The sequence below is a fragment of the Balaenoptera ricei genome, chromosome 9, assembly GCF_028023285.1.
Source record: "Balaenoptera ricei isolate mBalRic1 chromosome 9, mBalRic1.hap2, whole genome shotgun sequence".
Lineage (NCBI taxonomy): Eukaryota > Metazoa > Chordata > Mammalia > Artiodactyla > Balaenopteridae > Balaenoptera > Balaenoptera ricei.
In genome coordinates, this window is record NC_082647.1 from 64,905,492 (window position 1) to 64,930,069 (window position 24,578).

A 24,578-nucleotide genomic window follows, 5' to 3' on the forward strand; every position below is an offset into this window, starting at 1 on the left:
ATTCTCTGAAGGCAATACTCATGCCAGGCCTGCTATCTGAAGACTGAGTGTTGGCCCAGCAGCCAGAGGGGCTGCTAAACCAAAGACTTATGCCTTAAATTCTGAACACTTAAAGGAAGCTCAAGTAGTTAAAGGTTAGTACTACCTTTAGCTTCTGATAGAAGTAAATACAAATCCTCTCTTGGGAAGAAATTTCCTATTTAGACCTTCAGGATTCTTGCAGAATAAGGTCAAACACAAACGAGATCATAATCAAAAGAGTTCTGTCAAATATGCAAGATAACAAACCTGAATGAGAGGTAATCTGCGGAAATAACAAGCTTTAAATTTAGAAAACCCAAGGTTCTCAAATGTTGCACTTATCAGTATAGAATGTATTAAGTTAATTATGTAGGAAAGGTTTAAAGAAATAAAAGGTGGAATCATAAGAATGAGCAAGCAATGGTGAATTTTTAAATGCTCAGGTTAGAGAGAACAAAATAGAACATTTAGAATGAAAAATCTAATTTTTGAAATTAAAAAAACTTGATGGTAAAATACAAAATAGGCATAACTGATAAGAGAATTAATAAACTTGTACTGTTCAGGAAGAATGGTTAAGATATTTATGAACTTCAGACTTTCTTTAGTATGCTATGCATGGTAAAATTTCAAAATGTCAATGATTAAAAGAGCAGAAATAGAGGCTAAAACTTTTAAACACTAAAGAAAAGTAAACTTAGAAAAACAAAAATGCAATCAAGTTTTTAAAATTCAAGAAAGGAGAAAAAGGAGTATAGAAAAAATGAGACAAAAAAGACAAAAATAAGAAGATGAAAGTAAATCAAAATATATCAATAACCACAATAAATATATCTAGCTTACAAATCTACTTCTTATAAGAGGCAAGCAAACCATAAGGACATAAAATGATTGACATGTATACACTGCTATATTTAAAATATATAACCAACAAGGACCTATTGTATAGCACAGGGAACTCTGCTCAATATTCTGTAATAACCTAAATGAGAAAAGAATTTGAAAAAGAAGAGATACTTGAATATGTATAACTGAATCACTGCACTGTACATCCGAAACTAACACAACATTGTTAATCAGCTATACTCCACTATAAAATAAAAATTAAAATAGATAAATAAATAAAAAAATTTTAAAGTAAAGGAATGGGTAGATAAACAACAAGGATTTACTATATTCCCCAGGGAACTATATTCAAAATCTTGTAATAACCTATAATGGAAAAGAATGTGAAAAAGAAAAAATAAATAAATAAATAAATATATATATATATTTCAGTTCTAACTGAATCACTTTGCTGCACACCTGAAACTAACATAATATTGTAAATCAACTATACCTCAATTTTTTAAAATGCTAAAAAAAATAAAATAAAGGAATGGGAACAACTTATATATAAAGCCATGGAAATTTTGAAAGAGATGGAATAAGAGTTACCTGACAAACTCTAATAAAAACAAAGCTCAGTATCTATAATAATATCAGAAAAACTATAGACTTTAAAACTAAAGCAATACTTAGATTAAGAAGATCACATCATTGTGATAAAAGGTCCAATTCACCAGGATGACATAATAATTAACTTGTATGTACCTACTAAAATGATCTCAAACTACATTAAGCAAAAATTGATAAAACTCAGTTGTCAAATGTGTTCTATTCTCAAAGACTAGTGGGTTAAAAAGACCAAGAAAAAACAAAAATATTTTAATTCTAATTAAGTATGATTTAATGAACATTTATTAATTTGCTCACCCAGCAATTAAAGGATGTAAATATGTGTCAGGTGTAAACACATTTGTAAAAAATGACCATGTAATACACCACGAAGAATGTATACTGGTTTCAAAACATGCCTACAAATGTTTTGACACATCTCCCACTGACATATGAGTTCTATGTCATATTTTCTTGATCTGGAAGTAGTTATAACTAACTGCTTTGGCCAATGGAGTTTGATGGAAATAATACTATGCGACTTTAAAGGCTAAGTTATAAAATGACACACCAATTTCTCCTTATTTGTTCTTGGAGTCCTGAGCCTCAAGATGAGAAGTCCAGCTACCCTGAGGCCACCAAGTTGGGGAGATCACATGTTAGCCCTCTAGTCAACCATCCCAGCTGAGCCCAATCTTCCAATCATCCTTGCCAACACCCCAGACATGCAATGAAACCATCTTGGACTCTCTAAGCCAGTCCATCCAGGGATGCCACATGGAACAAAATATTCACTCATACAACCCTGTCTAAAAGTCTGACCCACAAAATTCAGTAGGTAATTGAAACAGTAGTCTTAAATTGTGAAGAGCAAAATTTATACAGACCACAGTCTCTGATCCCAATGCAATTAAGGTTGCAGTCGGTAACAGGAAGATAAATTTAACAATGCCCTTATGTTTAGAAAATTAAAACTAAATAAGTTATGAAGAAAAGGAAATAGTATCAAGGTAGAAATTTTAATAATAATTACTAACGTGAATTAATTAAAGTTCTACATATGAAATACTGTGGGATAAAGCAAAAGTGATAGAGAAAAATGTACAGCTTCAAGTATTTGTAATAGAAAAGAAGAAAAAATAAAAAGGTTGAAAAAAATTAGTTAAGTGTATAATTTAAGAATTAACTAAGAGGGCTTCCCTGGTGGCGCAGTGGTTGAGAATCTGCCTGCCAATGCAGGGGACACGGGTTCGAGCCCTGGTCTGGGAAGATCCCACATGCCGCGGAGCAACTGGGCCCGTGAGCCACAATTACTGAGCCTGCGCGTCTGGAGCCTGTGCTCCGCAACAAGAGAGGCCGCGATAGTGAGAGGCCCGCGCACCGCGATGAAGAGTGGCCCCCGCTTGCCGCAACTAGAGAAAGCCCTCGCACAGAAACGAAGACCCAACACAGCCATAAATAAATAAATTAATTAATTAAAAAAAAAAAAAATTAACTAAGAAACCTTAGAATAAACCCAAAGACATCCTACACTTAGCTCAAAACCTCACAAACATTTAGGTATTCAGGCTCAATCAACCCATACTATTCTTATTCCACAATTCAGAGTTAATCATCTTCAATTAATCCTTTTATTAACATCATAAAGTCCTGAATTAAATATTTGTTTTATGTTACCAAAGAGGGTTAACTGGGCCAGTTGGACCAAATTAACCACAGAGCCAAAATGTTATAAATAAACAAACAAACAAATAAATAAAAACAAGGTTCAATCCCAGTTAGGTTCTCCCTTGTAAAATTCTGTGGTCATATGGAATACTGCTGCCTGGAGAGTGTTTACTTAAGTGACATTATTTTTTATGTTTTACCACTTCCTTCTCATTTTTCTTCTCATTGCACAGTTATTGTCTGATGCTTCAGGTTTTTCCCAGAATCTGTAAGGTTTTTAAAAAAAAAAAAAAAACTACAATGATATTCTAATACATGACACCAAAACTTACCTAGTAAATCCTTGCCAATTCATACACAAGATAAAAATGTAATGATGTTATTCTCTTAATATTTTTACATATTATCTTCAAGAAATATGAGTAAATCAATAAATACTACAATCAATATGCTTTACGATATCCTCTATTAATCTGCAGTATATTCCAGAGTAAAGATTCATTTTTTACCACAGCAGTACACCTTCTCTCTATGCTGACAGTGTTTCACCTCAAGCAAACAACTCAACACATCTTGTCCCTTTGGTAATGTCTGTGAGTAATGGTGTGCCTTCTTAAATTCTTTTTTATTCTTCCCAGGTGCAAACTTTATCTCCTTCAGTTACAGAATAAGCTAGAGATAAGATTTCATAGCAATCCTGTTTTAGTAAATACTAGTTGATGGTGAGAAAATGGATGACTAAGGCAGGACAATAATTGTCAAGAGCTTCCTTTGGTAGATGTTATGTTGAGAAGTAATTTTCATTATCGTTGTTATTACTATGTTAAAAGATGACCAGATACTCATAATTTTAAGACTAAACTTCCCATCTCATTGAAAAGTCAGGAATATGTTGAGCGATTATATTATTCTTGTCCCACAGAAGGGTAAGATTCCTATTTTCCCCTTCTGTTGGGATAACCTATGATTGCCACTTTGATCAGTAACCTGATTGCCACTTTGATCAGCACTTATTTCCTGCTTCTTAACCAACTCAAATAATGATACTGATGACGACTGAGCACTTTCTACATGTCAAGTACTGCTCTAAGAGTTTTACGTATATTCTTATTTTACTCCTCATGATATCACTAAGAAGTAGCTGCTATTTTCATTCTAAGTTTTGAAATGGGGAAACTGAGGCACTGAAAGTTTAAGTAACTTGTACAGTGTTATAGTTAGTGATGGAGCCTGGATTAAAATAAAGAGGCCAATCCTTCATGTACCTTTTTATATCAGGATAAAAAGAAAAAGAAAAAAAGTTTCAGAGTTGTGTGCCATGGCATTGTAAATGGTGGTGCAAACACGGAAAGAGATTGGTTAGGAACACTTAGATTCTTTTCCTCCCTCCTCCCTCTCACCACACTCTCCCTACTCCCTTGCTTTCTTATTTGGGTCTAACGTTGATACAGCAGTCAACATCTCCTCTTGAAACAGACTCTAACATTCAGACAATCTAATCAACAAATAAACTTATGATGAGATCATGCAAACCAAAGGATTCCTTGTCATTTTTCATAAGATATTGAGTGTTTCTTCTTATCACTCAATCATCAACTTTGCAATGCTCAACTAGACACCAGGAGAAAGAAAAAAAACAAATAAAAGACATGATTCTTACCAGCAAAAAGGCACAAAATAATTGGTTACCCATAGCACATAGACAGGAGGAAAATGACTAGAAATGTTTTCAAACCAATGCATAAATGGATACAAATGATCACATTGTAAAGAGAACAAAACCACATAACAGAAATGTGAGATGAATTTCCTATCATAATGAAACGGCATCACAAAGGGGAAGTTTCCGGGAGAGTGGAGATTAGAACCAGGCTTTAAAGGTGTAGAAGGGGAGGAGAGTTGCCAGCTGTTCCTCTCCTGACAAACGTCTAGACAGGATTATCTCAGGTGTACAGTGCACAATGGGCTCCCTGAAGGGTAATGCTTCACAGCCCTGTTATTGGATACCTTTTTCCTCTATGCCACATTGCCTGAGTACTACATCCACTACACATTTTCCATGGGGCTGAAAACAGAACTCTGCTTTCTGGAATGACAATTGTTACAAACACATTCCGTTCCGAAAACATAAAATCTGGAGGATTCTCTCAAAGCAAAGCAGAGAAATACAAGTGCCATTCGTCTTCTGTCTTGGCTCTCCAAACTCTCTTGAAGAAAATTATTTCATTTTGGACTTTCTCAGGAAGAAACATCAATTCTAAGATTTAGAGTCTTGAGGGTTAGTAGTGGGACCTCAGAGCTGGGGAGTTCAGTAAGAAAACGAAAGTCTGAGAAAGGGGAAGAATTTATAATGAAAAGAGGCAGAAAAGAGTGCAAAAGAGGGCTTACATCAAAGGCAGAATCCTACAGGCCAAAATTTCTAAACTTTAAGAATTTTATAAACTTTATCTCCTTCAGGGATTCTTTATATTTAAAGGTGTCATGGACAGCACAGTTCCTTTTCGGCCTCCTCAGTTCTGCTCATCTTTCCACTGGACCTTTTGCAAAGTAAAAAACTAACAGTCAGAATAAGTGGTTTCAGTAGCTGCTGCCCTAGGCTTTGATTTGGGGAGAAGGAGGGCCTGCTATCTGGACTTTGGCCTCGTGGATTGGGTTATATGCAGCAGTTCTGATCTCCTTTGTAGCGGTGGAAAGCTGTATGTTTTCTCCTTTCATTTCTTGGTCGATTTTTGTCTAGTTGTCTTGACATCTCAAGAGGTAGCTCATGAGAAGATCTCAGTAACTAGTAAGTGAATCTCTACTAAAAAGTGAACAAATAAATGGTCCCAACTTTTCAGAAATATAGGACATAGATCTATTCTCCTTCATCCTTTCTCTCTCTCCCCTGGTCTAAATAAGCTGCGCTGTTCCTATAAATCACTGAGAAGTTACAGAATTTCTCAAGTCTGCCTGCTGGAGATGTATAAGAAAAATGATGCTCTCTTATTTTTTTAGCTTCACAGGCAGAGTCAAGAAATCTTTATTATGCCAAAAGATTCACCCAAGCAAAAACTGTCAATGGAATTAAGTCAGGTTTCCCATATTTATCATATTTCTGCCATATCTGCTCTCTTGATCATGAAGCTAAGAGAACACAGGCAGTTTTCCAAAGAAAACACTTGAGTATCTTCCTACAAACACTAACTGCTACCTTGAATATTATATTTAAATCTGTAGTACACACAAGGACATCACTCTTTATTCAGGAAATGTCCTTGTTTCATATTTCTTGCCTCAGAGGTAGATGTGCTATATTTCTATAGTTTGGTGGGGAAACAGAAAGTAGAGTTTCTTTAAAGTTCAATAAGGCCTGACATTGTGAAATAGAGGGATGGAACTCAGAATTATAGTAGAACTTATCTCTTCCTCAAGGATATACCTCAGATAACAAAATAATGTGGATATCACTAAATCATCGTCTAATGTGGCAAAAAAATGATAGCATCAGAAGACAAAGATGACAATTCTGGGCGATGAGTATTCTGTATTTGACAGTCACAGGATTAACTGAAACAGCTATCATCACATCAAAGGTATCAGAGACAATGGCTTCTGCTTAATATGATCTGACTTTATATTCATTGCAAAATTCATGAGGACTTTGTAAAAAAACAGATTTTTTTCTATGAAATCATGACATTGAAAGTTACCTTCGAGATTATCTACTGCCATCTTTTTTACAGATCCACAATGCAAAAGATTCTTCATCTCTTCATCCACTTATCTCTGCCACTTTAAGTTGTAGAAAGACTCACAGTTTTCTACTGAATTAATTTATCTCCAAGGGGGTCTTCCCTGGTGGTCCAGTGGTTAAGAATCGGTCTTGCAATGCAGGGGATGCCAGTTCAACCCCTGGTTGGGGAACTAAGATCCCACATGCCACGGGGCAACTAAGCCCAGTGCGGCAACTAAGCCCAGTGCCACAACTAGAGAGAAGCCTGTGCATTGCAACGAAAAATCCCATGTACTGCAATTAAGACCCAATGCAGCCAAAAGATGAATAAAGTCTTTTTTAAAAAAATTATCTTTTGGGGCTTCCCTGGTGGCGCAGTGGTTGAGAATCTGCCTGCCAATGCAGGGGACACGGGTTCAAGCCCTGGTCTGGGAAGATCCCACATGCTGCGGAGCAGCTGGGCCCGTGAGCCACAACTACTGAGCCTGCGCCTCTGGAGCCTGTGCTCCGCAACAAGAGAGGCCGCGATAGTGAGAGGCCCGCGCACCGCGATGAAGAGTGGACCCCGCTCGCCGCAACTAGAGAAAGCCCTCGCACCGAAACGAAGACCCAACACAGTCAAAAATAAATAAATAAATTTATTTTTTAAAAAAATTATCTTCTGGGATATCAGAAAGAGAATTTAATGGAGATTTAAATTTTCTATAAATCAATTTTGGGTAGTAGGAAGAAGGAAGTGTGACACTTCCAAATTATTGCAAGTTTTTTTTTTTTTTGAATTTTTGAATTTTATTTTATTTACTTTTTATACAGCAGGTTCTTATTAGTTAACCATTTTATACACATCAGTGTATACATGTCAATCCCAATCTCCCAATTCATCACACCCCCACCAACAACCCCCCACCACTTTCCCCCCTTGCTGTCCATACGTTTGTTCTCTATATCTGTCTCTCTATTTCTGCCCTGCAAACCGGTTCATCTGTATCATTTTTCTACGTTCCACATATATGCATTAATATACGATATTTCTTTCTTTTCCTGACTTACTTCACTCTGTATGACAGACTCTAGATCCATCCACCTTACTACAAATAACTCAATTTTGTTTCTTTTTATGGCTGAGCAATATTCCATTGTATATATGTGCCACAACTTCTTTATCCATTCGTCTGTCGATGGACACTTAGGTTGCCTCCACATCCTGGCTATTGTAAATAGAGCTGCAATGAACACCGTGTTACATGACTCTTTTTGAATTATGGTTTTCTCAGAGTATATGCCCAGTAGTGGGATTGCTGGGTCATATGGTAGTTCTATTTTTAGTTTTTTAAGGAACCTCTATACTGTTCTCCATAGTGGCTTTATCAATTTACATTCCCATCAACAGTGCAAGAGGGTTCCCTTTTCTCCACACCCTCTCCAGCATTTACTGTTTGTAGATTTTTTGATGATGGCCATTCTGACTGATGTGAGATGATACCTCATTGTAGTTTTAATTTGCATTTCTCTAAAGATTAGTGATGTTGAGCATCCTTTCATGTGTTTGTTGGCAATCTGCATATCTTCTTTGGAAAAATGTCTATTTGGGTCTTCTACCCATTTTTGGATTGGGTTGTTTGTTTGTTTTTTGTTTGTTTGTTTGTTTTTAGTTTGTGAGCTTTTTATTTAAAAATAAAAGAACATTAGCATTTATTACATATTTACATCTTAAAACACCACCCAATTTAGTAAAAACAGGGCATTCAATGGCACACTAGCAGTGGAAGCTACTTATTAACTACCAATCATTTTTACAAGGTCATACCTATATAAAAATAAACACTAAGGAGAATAAATAGACAATGAAAGTGAATAAGAAACAAGTATAAATTATAAATAATACCAGATTTTAAACAGGAATCTATAAAAGTTTCACTATATATGGATTTTCACTCAAAGTAGGCAAAATGCATAGTCATCTCAAATTTGGAAGATAGCAAGTTAATAGATTTTCTCATTTGAGGCCTATCCAACCTTAGTAATATTTCTAGATGAAGCCTTAAGTTACTATTATATATTTTAAAAGGACTGGTCCAGTTGCATTTTCTCTATTTTTAATTCCTCCTCTTCATTTACAGTATTGGCAGCAGCAGCATTATGTGGATTGTCTAGAAGGTCTTTGTTAAATCCATTTGATTCTTCCTCCTTTTGCTCCTCACCTGTACTACCCTCTTCAGGTGTCTGTGTACTGGGTGTGTTCATTAACAAGTCATTTCCTAGGGACTGACTATTACTCAGTAGCTTTGCCTGTCTTCTTTCCAAGGCCAGTTGTTTATTTCTCTCAATTCTTTGTTGTTGTTCTTCTGTTAGGCTTCTACTAGACTCAGAAGCGAACTTTGCACTTTCAGATGAGTTTGTCAGAAAGGGATCTAACTCGGTAGCAGTTACATCATGGCCATTATTTTCCCCTACTTCATCTTTATTGCTAACAAAATCTTCATGTAAAATAGGGAGATCAAGTCGAATTTGTTTTAAACAGGTCTGAACTTCTTTTTTATTTCCCAGATATTCAACTCTGTCAATAAAATCTTCAAATTGCAGTTTAGGGAACAGCCTATGCGCCCAGTGCTCCATGTGTCTGATTACTGTCTTCAAGTCCTCAGCCTCATGACCTTTACCTTTGAATTTTGCCTTATCAAACACATGCCTTAATGCTGGAAGCCCTCTCTCTGAAATTAATCTTCTTCAGGTTCAGCTCCTTCACCATCTTCTCTCCCTGGAGAGGCTGTAGGTGGGAATGGAGGAAAAGTTTCATCTTCTATATGCTCATAATCTGGTAGGTCAATCAAGCCATTCTCCTGTGGTTCTAGCATCTTTTCCTCTCGAGCAGATTGCAGCACCCACAGCACAGAGCTCCGCGCGGCCAGGAAACCGGGTTGTTTGTTTTTTTGATATTGAGCTGCATGAGCTGCTTGTAAATTTTGGAGATTAATCGTTTGTCAGTTGCTTCATTTGCAAATATTTTCTCCCATTCTGAGGGTTGTCTTTTCGTCTTGTTTACGGTTTCCTTTGCTGTGCAAAAGTTTTTAAGTTTCATTAGGTCCCATTTGTTTATTTTTGTTTTTATTTCCATTTCTCTAGGAGGTGGGTCAAAAAGGATCTTGCTGTGATTTATGTCATAGAGTGTTCTCCCTATGTTTTCCTCTAAGAGTTTGATAGTGTCTGGCCTTACTTTTAGGTCTTTAATCCATTTTGAGTTTATTTTTGTATATGGTGTTAGGGAGTGTTCTAATTTCATTCTTTTACATGTAGCTGTCCAGTTTTCCCAGCACCACTTATTGAAGAGGCTGTCTTTTCTCCATTGTATATTCTTGCCTCCTTTATCAAAAATAAGGTGACCATATGTGCGTGGGTTTCTCTCTGGGGCAGACATGAACTTTAACAGTTTGTGGTTCTCCATGTCTCATTTACTTATACCACCAAACTTGAAATGTTCAAAATAGACATTGCTCTGTCATATCAGGTTTGGGGCAAAGAAAACGTGAAGCAAACTCACAAATGCCCTCTAATAGACATGTTCCTTGCATGAGTGAGAAATTTGTGACTTTAAGCACTGAGAAAGGGGTCCCTTTGTTACTGTGACATAGCCAAGCTTATTCTAATAATATCATTAGTCAGGGAAAGTATCATTCTTTCTTGATAATCACTGATTTAGTGAAGTTTATAGCATCCAAGCACTCCCTTCTATAATTATTTCTCTCAGTTGACTTTTTGAAAGGTAATGAACAACAGATAGTTCAAGATTACATTATGACAAGCATCTACAGTACATCTACTCCCAATGTTGATTTTAATGTTCATTTTAGTTTTAACAATTAGTTAATGTGGAGGGAGGACTTATGTCCTCTTAGGACAAATAAGGAGCCTAACAAAGATGTTTGTCTGAATAGAAGAGATAAGCCAAGTAAATGCCCATATCCATCATTTAGGGACTATCATAGGTAGTCCCTGACCAAGAAGTGGATGATAGATGATAGGTAGGTAGGTAGGTATGTAGGTAGATAGATATAAAGAATTCTTTTTCTAAATCAAGTCTAATTTTAACCTAGAGAGAGATTTAAGTAGCTACAACAAAGTATACTTCTCAACCACCAATTTTGTTTTGTTTTGTTTTATTTTCAGTAAAACACCCATAGTTTCAAGTAAAAAAGCTACCTATTAAAAACTAATATAAAATTATTCCAAAACATACTTCTAGACAGCTATATGTGAAGTTATTATTTATAAATTAGTTAAAACACCTATCACTGTTAATGACTTTGGTTTTAAAGCAGTTGATCTAGATGCTTTCTCTCTTCCAGGATGAGATGGCAGAGTCACTTCTTTATTAAAGCCACTCCTAAGTCATGATGCTAAAATCATGCCATCTTTATGATGAGATGCCTAGATAACTCTTTACTCTTGAAGATGGAAATGCTTCTAGATCATCTGAACATGGAATTAAATTATACGGGAAAAGACTAAAGAGACAGGAAGGGGAACTAAAATGCATCTCCTTTTCAATCACTTTGGAAATTATTGTCTGAAGTATAAAGACACCATTCTTACTGACATTGTTTTGGCTTAGATGCAGTCTGAGATCTATATTAACAGTCAAATATAACAAATTTCTACCTATGGAGTCAAAAGCTAAAGAAAGAGCGTTAAAATCTGCAATATTATTATCACATTACTCCTGTATTATTCTTGGAATTTCATACAAAAGAATATGGGTTTATTAGGCATCTCCAGTAGAAGTGATAGACCTCCCTGAGTTCACTAGCTCCGCACATCAAACACTGAGCTAAGAAGTATATGCTTATAATTTATCAAGCTTCTATGTGTCATGTTAGATTGAACATCTTGTATTTTCATTGTGTTCATAATTTAGAGAAAATAAAGGGTTGTTCTGGGCCCAGTGAGGCAGTATCCTACCCATTGAACTGGTAAAGGTTAACAAGTTAACAAGATTGGAACCCAGCATTTCACAGTTGCCTTTAAATACTCATGATGCAACAACTGTTTCCTGGGTGGAATTTAGCTACTGATGACTGCACTTCTCCATCATGCTGCTTATTTCTAAACATATTAATTTCATATTGACATTTGTTTTATGAACATTTGATTCTCAGAGTTAAGAAAACAGCTTAACTAGGAGAACAGATATGCAAAAGTAAAGGTTATTTATATAATCACTAACAGTGACGTTTAAGACTCTTTGAACTGCTGTGAAATTTTAGGGTTATAATATCATGCCATACACTTTGAAAAATTAATTCAAATTAGTTTGGAAATGAGCACTTTTATATCCACTGAAAATTTCATTAACAATAGAAATATGGGATTATAATCAAAGAAATGGTAGAACACTAGAAAGATGTCTACAGAGATTAAAACTGGGTCCTTTTTTAATATCTTCATTAAAGATCTAAAATTAATAACAAGCTGATTATTCAAATGTACAAATATTAAGAAAGAATAATAATAAGGTCATTAGAAAAGAATTGTAGGTACTTAAAAATTAAATATCAAAATTAGATTAATTTTAAATGGCAAAGATCTAGAAAATTGATATAGATATTAGAAAAGGGGAAGGTAAAAGATCTGGAAAGCAATAATGTAAATAAATAAATCTACAATATTATGTGAAAATCTCAACATTATCTGGAAAGAAGCTCTGCTACAGCTGGGAGGGTTAAGCCTTTCTATATTTAACAAGACCTCAACTATCTGTCCCATTAGATATTGCCCTGTGTAAGGCAATGAAGATTGCTAACAATTATTACATGGATGGGAATAATATAAGGCACTGTAGACCACACCTTGTTCTTTTGATACTATGGTATCAAAACTAGTCCACATGATTTTCAAAGTCTGATGAAAAGAAAACCAATCATTCAATACTCTGGGGCAAGCAAATAATCCATAATGAGTCTCCTAGTCCTTATATTACACTTAACCTGTAATTAATCCCCTCCAGTTCAAATCACCCACTTTGTGCTAATTCTCAGGGCTTCTGTGGAAAGCAGGACTATAAACCATCTCTTCCTCATCTCCCGACTGAAAAGTGTGGCTATCTTAGAGCCAAGGCCACTATAATCTAACATACTCTCTCAAAATGGTACATAGTTTATCAGCTTTCTTATTATCCAGGGTCACTGTCTGGCAGGGCAGAGATAAAAGAAATCACTGGAGACGGTGCTCTGAATATATTGACAGAGAAACACCAGGGCCTTGACCACCACAGTTCTGGAACCTGTTCTTGGCAGAGTATTCTAATGTGTTGACCATCAGCTGTTAATCACGGTGAGTTTACAGACTCCAGCATGGAGTAAAAGTCCACATATCTGATGTGGCCATAAAGTGTCTCTTGGAGAGTCCTGAGGAAGGGCCTCTAGAACTGTACTTTTTTAAATTAGGGAATGAAGGTAAATTTCAAAATGTGTATATGAATGGTCTTTCCTTTGAGGCTAAATAAGAACAAGTAAGAAATAACACATCCCACCAACTGGTCCAATGACTTTCTGATCTTTAAACTCAGGGAACAGAGAAACAGGAGCAACTTCAATTGCTGACTGAAAGACAGTCTGAAAGATGGTCAGTCTATGTTCCGACCATAATATAGGCAGGAGTCAAGGGTGATAAGGGCAAAAGAGCAAAACTGCCATTCTGCCTGGATAAACTCTTTTCCAGCTTTTCCTGATAACAAAGGCAGACAGTCTAAAAAGGTTAATGCTAATGACATTCACCACTGAAAAATGAGCTTAGGTGCCCCTTCAGCTCATCCTCTTTCCTCTTGGATAATCATAATTGATAGCTGTTCCCTGTGGTTAAACAATTGGGTAATTACTAAAACAATTTGCAATAAACAGACATTTATAACATTGAAACATAAGAAAGGCAATAAACTGACATTTCAAAGGCATTTTACTGAAGGAATCTTGCAGTTTTCAAGTTGAAAGGAGTTGTTTTGGCAGAACTACAAAGACAATCTAATTTAAGATACATGTTATCTCCCTTCAAAAATCTTCCATGGATGAGATTTCAGTTTCGTGGCTTTCATGAGCATATTTTGAAATTAAAATTTTAATATGTAATATTTCAATGTGCTAAGCCAAGTCAGTCATTGATTAGTTATTCTTCAATAAAATACCAGGAAAAGTAAGGTTGTGAACAGCCATATTCTAAAGATCTATAAGAAAATCAAGATGGTTCTCTTATCACTCAGAAAGTTATCATGAGTTTTCTTCCTAGAGCTCCATGTAACTTCTAAAATTCATTTCTGCACATATTTTTTTTATTAAATTGTATGTCTCTTCTTTGATTGTAACCATTTCTAAGTTATAGGTTTTGACTTTGTATTTTCAGTGTCTATCCCAGTATCTGACATATTGTAGATGTTAAAGAAATATTTTCTGAATGAACAAAGTGGAAGTGTTTTGTGCTGTGAAACACCTCAGATTTTCTCAAGGACTTCCACTTCTATATTAACATTCTTCTCTTTTTTGTAACCAATTTCTTCCTCCCTATTGGATTAAGTTCCTGTGTCTCAAACTTCTCCAAAACCTCCCTTTACCCCACATACCACTCCAGCTATTTCTCTCTCTCTTGTTCCCTCCAATTTCTAGTCCCTGTCATCACTTTGTCACCTCCCATTTATTCTTCCATCCGCTCCATTCTGACTCCCTACCTTACCATTGCAAAGACATCCTTGATCAGGTCTTTAATGGCTTCCATGTTGAAAATCCAATGGATGCTTCTCTTTTTGTATTTACTCAAAATTCTCATATGATTTTTACACAGCTAAATATTCCCTCCTTTTTTATTCACATTTGTTTTTCAGAATTCAGTCCTCAGCCCTCTTCTCTATCAATATTCTTTGTCTCAATAATCTAGTTCATTTCCAAGTCTTAAAATATTATCCACATACTGACTTTCTAATTTTTATCTCCTTTTTATTATTATCCACATACTAATGACTTGCAAACATTTATCATCACATATTGATGACCCTGATATTTTTCTGAGCTCCTTACTCATATAGCCAATGGGTTCCATGACTTCTTTTAATTGGATGACTTAACATGTTCAAAGGAACCTCGTGATACCCTCAACTTGGTTTCGTAACTTGTCTTTTCTTAGTAAATGATACCACCAAATTGCTCAAGCCAAAAACTACAGGATTTAATCTTCACTCTTCCCTTTCCCTGATAAATCCCTGTAAGATCCATAAACAAACTGTCAGTTCTACCTCCAAAGTGAACTCAAATCTAGTCACTTTACCTCATCCTCATTGCTATCCGCCTAGTTCAAGTCAACCTTGTTACTGGAATTCTTTTCTACAATGGCCTCCAAACTGCAGTAGTCTCCCCTCCTTCAACTGCTGCTCCTCACACACTCAATTTATTTTCCACTCAGCCGTCATGATCTTTTTAAAAGACAAATCAAATCGCATTGTTTCCTCGCTTAAAACCCTCTTCCCCAAAGCATTGTGAAAAGAATTCAAACTCCTTACCAAGATTCATACGGTCCAAGCATGTTCTGGCCCTGGACTGCCTCTCCAATTTCATCTTCTACTCTTCAACCACTCATGCTTCCTTTCTTTCCTTGAAAACCCTGAGCTTTTTCCAAGTGAAGAGCTTATGCCTTTGTTCCTTTCGCATGAACTTGTTCTCCCCTTGGCTTTTGCATGGCTAGTTCCATCTCATCTTTTAAGTCTCATTTCAAACAGCACCGCCTCAGAGAGGCTATCCATGAGCACCCTACCTAAAGTAGTCCTCCCCAACCCCTCAGCTCAGTTATACTCTTTCATATCAAGATATTTACCACAATCTGAAATTATTTTGTTTACTGTCTGTTTGCTCTAACTAAAATATAAAAGTTCATTTGCTTTATTTCTGAAACCCAGAATAGAGTATGGCAAATAATAAGTATCTAACTCATGTGTTAAAGAATGAATGAATGGATATAGGACAAGTGTAGTAATTTAAGAGTCATGTACTCTTAAAAATCTTACTATTACATAAAATCTTAACCACTACTATAGATTCCCTTTTTTGGTAGGAATCAACCAGAAAAACATGAAACATATGGATTACTTCATCGAATCCTTTTACTGGGAGTTGTTTTTTTTTTTTTTTTTGTAGAGGAGGGGGCTATTATCCTAGAACCCCTGCCTCATCTCTGTACCTTTAAGTCAGATCTAATATTTCCACTGGACAAAAAAAAAAAGTTGAGCTACGGAAGCACAAAAGTTTCATTCTATGGCCAACTCAACTCCTTCTCATTGTCTTTGGCTCTGATCTTGTTTCCATCCACTCCAAACCCCTAAATGCCTCTCGCTTTTCAGAACCAATGATCTGTTGGCTTACACTTAGACTATCCTTAAATATTCTTGAATTACTCTTATCCCATTGGCTCTTTTCCTTCCATACCACGTTGATTAGGATGCATCAAGTTATGATGACTTGTAACTCTACCTTGAGTAGGAAGTTCCATGGTAAGGATCAGCTCAATTTTCTTTCTCTCTCTTACCCAAAGGGGATGGTTGACAGATTTGGCAAATAAAAATACAAGATTCCTAGTTAAATTTAAATTTCAGATAAATAATAATTTTTAAAAAAATAAATAGATCCCACATTTGCATGGAACGTATTTGCAATATTTGAGAAATACTTGTGAAAAAAATCATTCATTGTATCTGAAATGGAAATTTACATAGGTGTCCTGGATTTTATCTGGCAACCCTACCAAAGAAAAAGATGGGTTTTCACAAACATTGGTCCAAATGAGGAGAAAGGTTCTCTCTGAGCCTGAGATCCCAGATATGGAAGATGAAAGAATTAAGCAAGCTTATTCACAAATGTATCAAGTATTTATTGAGCATATATTTTATACTAAGCACTGTTGGAATTACTGGACATTCAGTGGCCAAAAAAAAAAGTCATGGGCCAATCCAAGCTAATCATCCAGCAGAGGAAAGAGACAATAAAAATTTAAATAAACAAGTAAGTTCAGCTACTATCCTGCTTTCTCAAATTTTTCCTCAGATTTTCTCTTTCTTTCTTTCCTTCTCCCTCTCTCTTTCTCTCTCTTCCTCTCTCTCTCTCTCTCTCTCACTCTCGCTCTCTCTCACTCTTGCTCTCTCTCACATACACACACACACACACACACACACATACCTACACATACCACATTCTAACAGGAAATAGCAGTTTTAGTTATTTATAAATTTAACATAGTTCTGCTTTACTTTTCTTGTAATTAAGCAATGGCCTCCTTTCAGAAAGACACAGACAATATTATTACCATTCTACCAGTAATATTACAGAAAAACTAAATTGTACTGATGTTATCATACACCCTGCAGAATTTTTTTGAGATCTTGATTTGATTTTTAGATTTTAAAGCAGAGTAAAACTCCCTTTTCATCTAAATAGCAGTGAGTTTATTATGAATGGACTGCCTTTACGATAGTTATCATCCAGATTTGCCTTATTATTTGTTCTATTAATATGCTCTGCAGTTATCTATTACTTTGGGGCAAAAGGTTTTGGCTCTAAGCATGAATTAGTTGGTGGTAATGTAAATTTAAATACTATACATGCCATAGCCTGGAAAAGTCAAGGAAATGTGTTCTAAAGTCCTTTATTGACCTGATATGCTGAAGGTTAAAGACGTTTGTATGGAAGAAATGTTTAATTTTTTTAAAATAATATTGAAGCAGAACAAAGATATACCAGAGGTAAAAAGTTGAGGGACTGTCCTCTCTGATGCATAGACCTGAATGAAGAATGATTTATCTAAAATTGTTCCCCACCTCTGACTTCCAGAAGCAAGCAGCAGAATATGAAAAACACTTGTTCTAGCAGCAAGGGCTAACACAATGAAGACCAGTGTGGTTGGCAGGACTCCTACTGAAGCCTATTCACGTTCTTCAGTGTCCTCAATGATTTCAGCTTTCCCCAGCCCCTCGTATATGCTTCTTCTATTCTCATACACCCTTGGGACCTTACGGTCAAGCCGTGATGGTCAAGCTGAATAGAAGTTTTAACCTTTTTGCATCAGCATTCTCCAGCCTAAAGCATCCTGTCCTTAGTACTAAGAGGAGAAAAAGAAATGACAACGCTGTTTACCATTCCAATCACTAAGCCCATATTGATGCAATTCAGTTTCAAAAGTCTGAATATCACCAAGTCTCAATTCAATCAACCCCATGTAGGCTATGTTAAAAATCCTACTGAAAACTGTAAGTTTTCATCAGTGATTAGACTAAGCCTGGGGCCATTCCAAGATACTGGTGAAAAGTTTAAATTATGAATTGTTATTAAAATGGAGTTTCACTACTTTTCTGCATGTTCAATATCTGAAATTAGGTCAACTCAATCTTACCTTGTAGATACCTTACTACAAAAAAATGTAATCAACATTAATTGTATTCATTTGCCCAATAAAAATGTATTCAGTGGCTACTATATTTTGGGTATTGTGAGAGGCACTTAAGGATACTATTATAAAAAATATAGTTGTTAACTATCTAACGGTTAACCGATCTGTTATATGTAAATGATGCTTTCAAAATATTTGATATCCTTGGAAAATATTATACATTATTTAAAACACTTGAAGATATTCAAACACTAATGATTAGGGAAATATTTATTCTTTTATCCCTAGACAAGTAGATAAGATATGTGGAGTCTTCAAGTTATTTCCATTCTGATGAGAGACAAAAACATAAACAATTTACAAATGCAGTAAACCTGGGCAGCAGGGGTATGGAGCATCATGAATCATTGAGCATAGAACTAGTTAAGGTTCTATTAAGCATAGGATTGCTGTGGTCTGAATATTTCTGTCCTCCCAAAATTCCTATGTTAAATCCTAAAGCCCAATGTGATAGTATTTAGAAGTGAGGGCCTTGGGGTGATTAGATTATATGGGTGGAGCCCTCAAGAATGGAATTAGTGTCTTTATAAAAGAGGCTCCAGAGAGATCCCTAGGCCCTGAATGTCATATGAGAATAAAATGAAGTCTGAGACCCTGAAGAGGATCCTTACTCAACCATGCTGGCACCCTTATCTCAGACTTCCAGATTCCAGAACAGTGAAAAAAAAAAATTCCTGTTGTTTATTAGCCATCCAGTTTATTACATTTTTGTTATAGCAGCCCTAATGGACTAAGACAAGGATCAAGTGAAAGTTTCACACAGACTAGAGCTGTATCCCCCACTGTCCTGCACTGCCCTGCACAGAATTTTCCACAAAATTTTAAATAATTATCTATAGTTTACTGTTGAGAATTCACATGTGAACCAGATGATAAAGTTCCTGCTTCTATAGTTTCTATTCTAGTGCATACTCATTAGCATCCAGCAAAAGCTATACATTTATTTTAATAAATATTGGAGCACAATCCACCCAAATAATAACAATGCCTTCTTTTCAGGTCTGGTGCAGTAGCTCCCACATCTTTGGTGTTTAGTACATGTTTTTGAATAAATAAATTATCTCACTTAAGCATCAAGACAGCCTTGTTAGATAAATGTTTTATCAAATATTACTTCAAAACAGCAAATCTAATTCTAAAATGAAGACTTAAAGATGCTGAGAGACTCGCCCAAGGTTACACACTTAGTATAGAAGTTAGCTTGCAGTTTTGTTGAAAAGATAAAATAAAATAATGGAGTAAAAGAGCTCTGTAAACTCAAAAGCTAATGTGTTGACCTAAAAGGCACTCAGCAGGAAATAGCGGCAGCAGCTTTCACTACTTACAGCGATCATTCATTTTTCAAACAAACCCTGCAAGATGTTACCCTGGACTTCTACCATGCTGGCTTATTCTGCCACTTTTAACATTAGATGTTATTTAAATGAATTATCTTCCAAATAATACCTAATATTTAAGTGTATACAAATCTTAAAGTTTGGGAGAATGGCTGAATTCCTGTAGTAAATAAATTCTTTCTATAGAAGTTTATAAACTCGTAAGGAAATTTGAAGGTTATACATTCAATTAATAATGCCAAGACACACTAATGCTTCCCTCAGTTTGACTAAGCTCTAGACAGGCTTTGGCTTCTTCCTGACTCTAGGCTCCAGATCTCCCTTTTCTTAGAACATTTCCTTTAGAAAACTTGTAATTGTAAATTCTTTCTCTGTCCCTTTGAGATGTAAATCTTTTTAAAAGCCTCTTGACAGCTTTACAACCCAGGAATGTCTTTCTCAAAGACCTGGGAACCATCTCTTTTAAATGTAATCATCAAAAGAGATAGCACCCCTTTTTCCCAGTTTCCGCAAAAAGGCAGAAGCCTAACTTTAGAGGGCACCTTGCTCCAAGTTACAAAATTACCTCTTATCATAAAGATATGAGAAGTTAACTTTTCCCTTGGATAAAGCCAATCAGAAAACACAGTCTATGACTTATCCCTAATGTCCTCTAGTACTTTTCCACTAGCTCACTCCAGCCCATAAAAAACTCTACTCCCTATGTTGCAGTGGAGTTCAGACTTATTCTGGCATCTCTCCCCAGAGAGACTGCAAATAGCTAGAGCACTGAATAAAGTCTTTCTTGACTGTATAACTTTGTTTGGTACAATTTTTGCTTTGATACAACATTTTTAGAAAAGATTTTCATGGTGTATGGGGATGTCACATATATAAACAAAACACAAAACAGAGGGTACTTCATTTACCATAAAGATAGCAAGTCTGGGACAAAATATAAATTCAAGTGGTGAAGTCTAGTTTATAAATTTTTGGTTGAGGTGTTTCTGATATTTAATAAGTGAATTTTTTTTTTCCCATTCAAAGGGTCATTTTCACAGGCAAGAAACAGACATGGAAACTACCTATTGGAAAACTATTAATCTCAATGTTATTTGCAGAAATTCAAGTAACTTAAAAGTTAAAGTAAAATACAGGTGAGTTGAGAAGCATAATCAGATATGTATAATCAACCAATTCTACAAAAGGAACCTATATCTGGGAGTTCAGAAGTCAAGTATGATCAATAGTAGGCCCTCAATGTACCTCCAATACAATGCCACACCCTTTTCCTTTTCTACTCTGGCAATTAAAAGAACAGTAGAAAGAAATCAAGTTACTTGTTACAGGAAAATGTAAATGAGAAAAAAATCAGGAAGATTGAATACAGCAGGCAACGGAGCATTCAGAAGATAAAGTAAGAAGGAGGAAAATCAATCTGAATGTCTAAAACCAAGATGCAAATTAACATCACCAAACTTGAAAAATATCTCCTTAAATTATACAATTTGAATGTGGAGATGAACTCAAACATAAGCTAAAGATATGCAGAGTAAATTTGCCCTGTTCTCATTGCTCAGAATTGATAGTTCATCAATATGAAACTTCTGAAGAAGACAGACCAACAAATTAAATTAGAAGCTAATTTCTCATAAACTGGGATGATAGCACATGACTGAGATATCTATATCCAAGAGAAAAAAAAATAATGAACTAGGAGTGTAGGTATAGGAGACAGGAAGTTATGGAACACTTTCCAAACTGCTCTCTAATGAGTTGAGAGAAATAATCTTTCCTAAAGAATATAATCTTAATATTTACCCTAAACAAACCAATAGTCTTGAATGATGAAAGTAGCCCATATTTACTAAGGATTTGAAAACTCAGACATACCAGGAAATAATCTGACAAAAAGAGTCAAGACATACTAGGAAATAACTTGACAAAACTCAGACATACCAGGAAATAACAAAAAGAGTCATTGTCACAGGAATCAATTTTATATTTGTAAACATTACTTAAAAAATTTCCAAGTGAAAGTAATAGCTATAAATCATAACCATCTTTATTAAAATGCTACTATGATTTCAGTTACTTTTACAATAGAAGTTTTGACTGTCAAGAAATGGAAATAAGAACCATGAAATAGGAAACATATCCAATCTATTAACTTTCTATGTGATTTATACAGCATGGCATAGTTCAGAAAAATATAATGAAATTCAATTATACAGCTAATTTGGTTCAATGTTTATCAAATTAATTGTATGAAACCAAAAGTAGCAATAGTCTAAAATAATTTTTAAACCACAGAACTATTTATTCAACAGGTATTAGATTGGATTCCTAAATCTCTCTACATAAATCCCATTTACTATGTCAAATTATTTTTAATAATTTACAACCCAGAAATTGCAAAATGTATTTCTAATGAATTCTAAATACCAATAAAGTGCTCTCACAGGCTTATCAACTCAACAAATAAACACAAACAAAATAACATTACAGGCATTGTCATTAAGGTATTCATCATATATTCTCCACCAAAACATGATTTAAATTCAATTCAAGTTCTGTACCAGAAACAAAAAGCAAATTCCTCCTTTGCTTTTTCCTTGCCTAGGGTAATATATAACATTAGTCTCAATATTTAGTATCTCATTCATGTTTTCTCTTTTTCTAGCAGCATTTAGTACACCCCCAGAAATCACTATAGTGATATTTGTAGCTCTATCCATTCAACCACAAAAAGCCAATAAAAAATTCACACTGAAACATGAAGACTCCCTATTAGAAACTGTATTTCCTGACCAGGGAAAAACAAAGAAAATTATACATGTTTTCCTTTAGGAATATTTTTCCCAGAATAAAGTTGAATTTTTGAGGGAGCAGAAAACAAAGTCCATGATTTTTTACTTACGTTTACATTGCCATCCAGCTCCAGTTAAAATCAAATACTATGATTCAACTGAAATCAACACATCATATAAGTAATCAGTACTTTTATTCTCTCACTAAAGTTTCAAGCTCACCATTTGTGATTTTTATAAAGTGCTGACCTACATAATGCCCCATTTCATTTTTACCAATTTATAATTTTCTTCTAAGTTTATCTGCATTTGTTGATTATGAGACAGAAAAAAACTGCATTCTTAAAAAACTGCTAAGTTTACACTTCTAGAACTTAGATGCTATGTTTTTGTTCAGAACATAAACATATATGGGTAAAATTTGACTGTGCTGCTAAACACTCCTCAGAAGGATCAAAACCAATGTGCTAGAGTATTGAAGAGAGTTTGTATGCTCCACAGAAAGAAAGGCAGAGAAAAGGAAAACAGGGAGAGATGAGAATGTAAGAGAGGAGGAGAGAATAAAGTCAGAAAGGTAGTGAAAAATTATGTGGGCCTGATAGAGACTCTCCACCAATCTCACAAATATTTAATAAGACTTCTACACTCAAGAGATATTTAATGTGCATGAATATTTTCAGAAACTGGTGAGGCATCAGATTTTCACATACACATTAACATAGGGCAACATGGCAAAAGCAAGTGAAGATTCAGGAATGAAGGACTGTTGAGACGATAAGGCCCTGGGAAGTTCAGAGAAATCTTGAAGAGGTTTAAGAATGTGGCATTAGCCTTCAAGATAATCCTCCCTAGATGTCAAGAGTCTAGGAAGTCCAAGCTGGCAGCCAAGTAAGAGACAATGCTTGGGTGGAGGAAGATTTTTAGAGGGGTGTCAAGTTGATTTTTTTCTTGTAAGTTACTGTTCATTCTTAGATTCTAACACAATTTCTTATAATTATGCCTCTTTTAATTGCATTATTTTTCTATCTGTTTGTTAGATTTAGAGTTTCCTTTCCTGAGATTTGTGACAGTCGTACTTGTTGGAGTCTCCATTCTTTTTGAGCTGAATTCCCTTAAAGAATCTCTCATCTTGGTAACTGTATTAAATATCTAGGGCTACCATAACAAAATACCACAGATTGGTGGATTAAACAACAGAAACTTATTTTCTCACAGTTCTGGAGACTAGATATCCCAGATCAAGGTGTCAGGATGACTGGTTTCTTCTGTGGCCTCACTCCTTGGCTTGCAAGATGGCAGCCTTCTCAGTGTACCCTTACATGGTCATCCCCGTGTTTGTGTCATAATTCTCTCTTCTTATAAAGACATCAATCATATTGGATTAGGGCCCAAACTAATGACCCCATTTTAATTTAATTACATCTTTTAAAGGCTCTATTTCCAAATAGTCACATTCTGTGGTATTACAGATAAAGGCTTCAACATATGACTTTTGGGGAGACACAATTCAGCCCATAACAGTAACATTATCATATTTTCTCTGAAGTTATATAAACTACTTTATCAAAATCTCCTGTATCATATATCTGACTGAACCTTCTCTTTATAATGTGTTGTATTCCTTTACCATCATAGATGGAAATGATTGTTTCCCATCAAAAATTACACATGTCTATAAATACACCCACCTATACACACACAGGTCAGAAATCCCAGTACAAGCAGGTTTGTGTCCTGATCATTCTAGAGTAGAATCTTTATCCTCCATATACTGGATTGTATCTGTGGTTGTGATTGTATCTGTGGTTGCGTCTTTATGTGCTAATGTATTAATCTTATTTATTCACAGTATCTTAATTAGGGATAGAAGGGATTGATTCTTAGTATTACCATAGAAGTTATATATTTTAATAAAGTGAATCACACATGGAATTGTCTATTGGGCAACTGTCTAGTGATCAATGTAGATGTCTATTTGGAATTGGTAATTTGAGTCAGAAAGCAACGGTTAAAGAAGAAGCAGCGACGGTTTGTAAGCGACAGTTGAAGATGAAGAAGAGACAGAAAACAAGGTACAAAATTTCAGCCAAGAGAACACAAGGAGCCCAGTGACAGACATGAAAGTAAAACTTAAGTCTTTCAACA

At 35.3% G+C, this 24,578-nt stretch overlaps 1 pseudogene; it reads right to left on the minus strand.

The window, feature by feature from the left end:
- Positions 1-8,866: 8,866 nt before the first annotated feature.
- Positions 8,867-9,748, minus strand: LOC132371533 (TIMELESS-interacting protein-like; annotated as a pseudogene).
- Between the last annotated feature and the right edge of the window lie 14,830 nt (positions 9,749-24,578).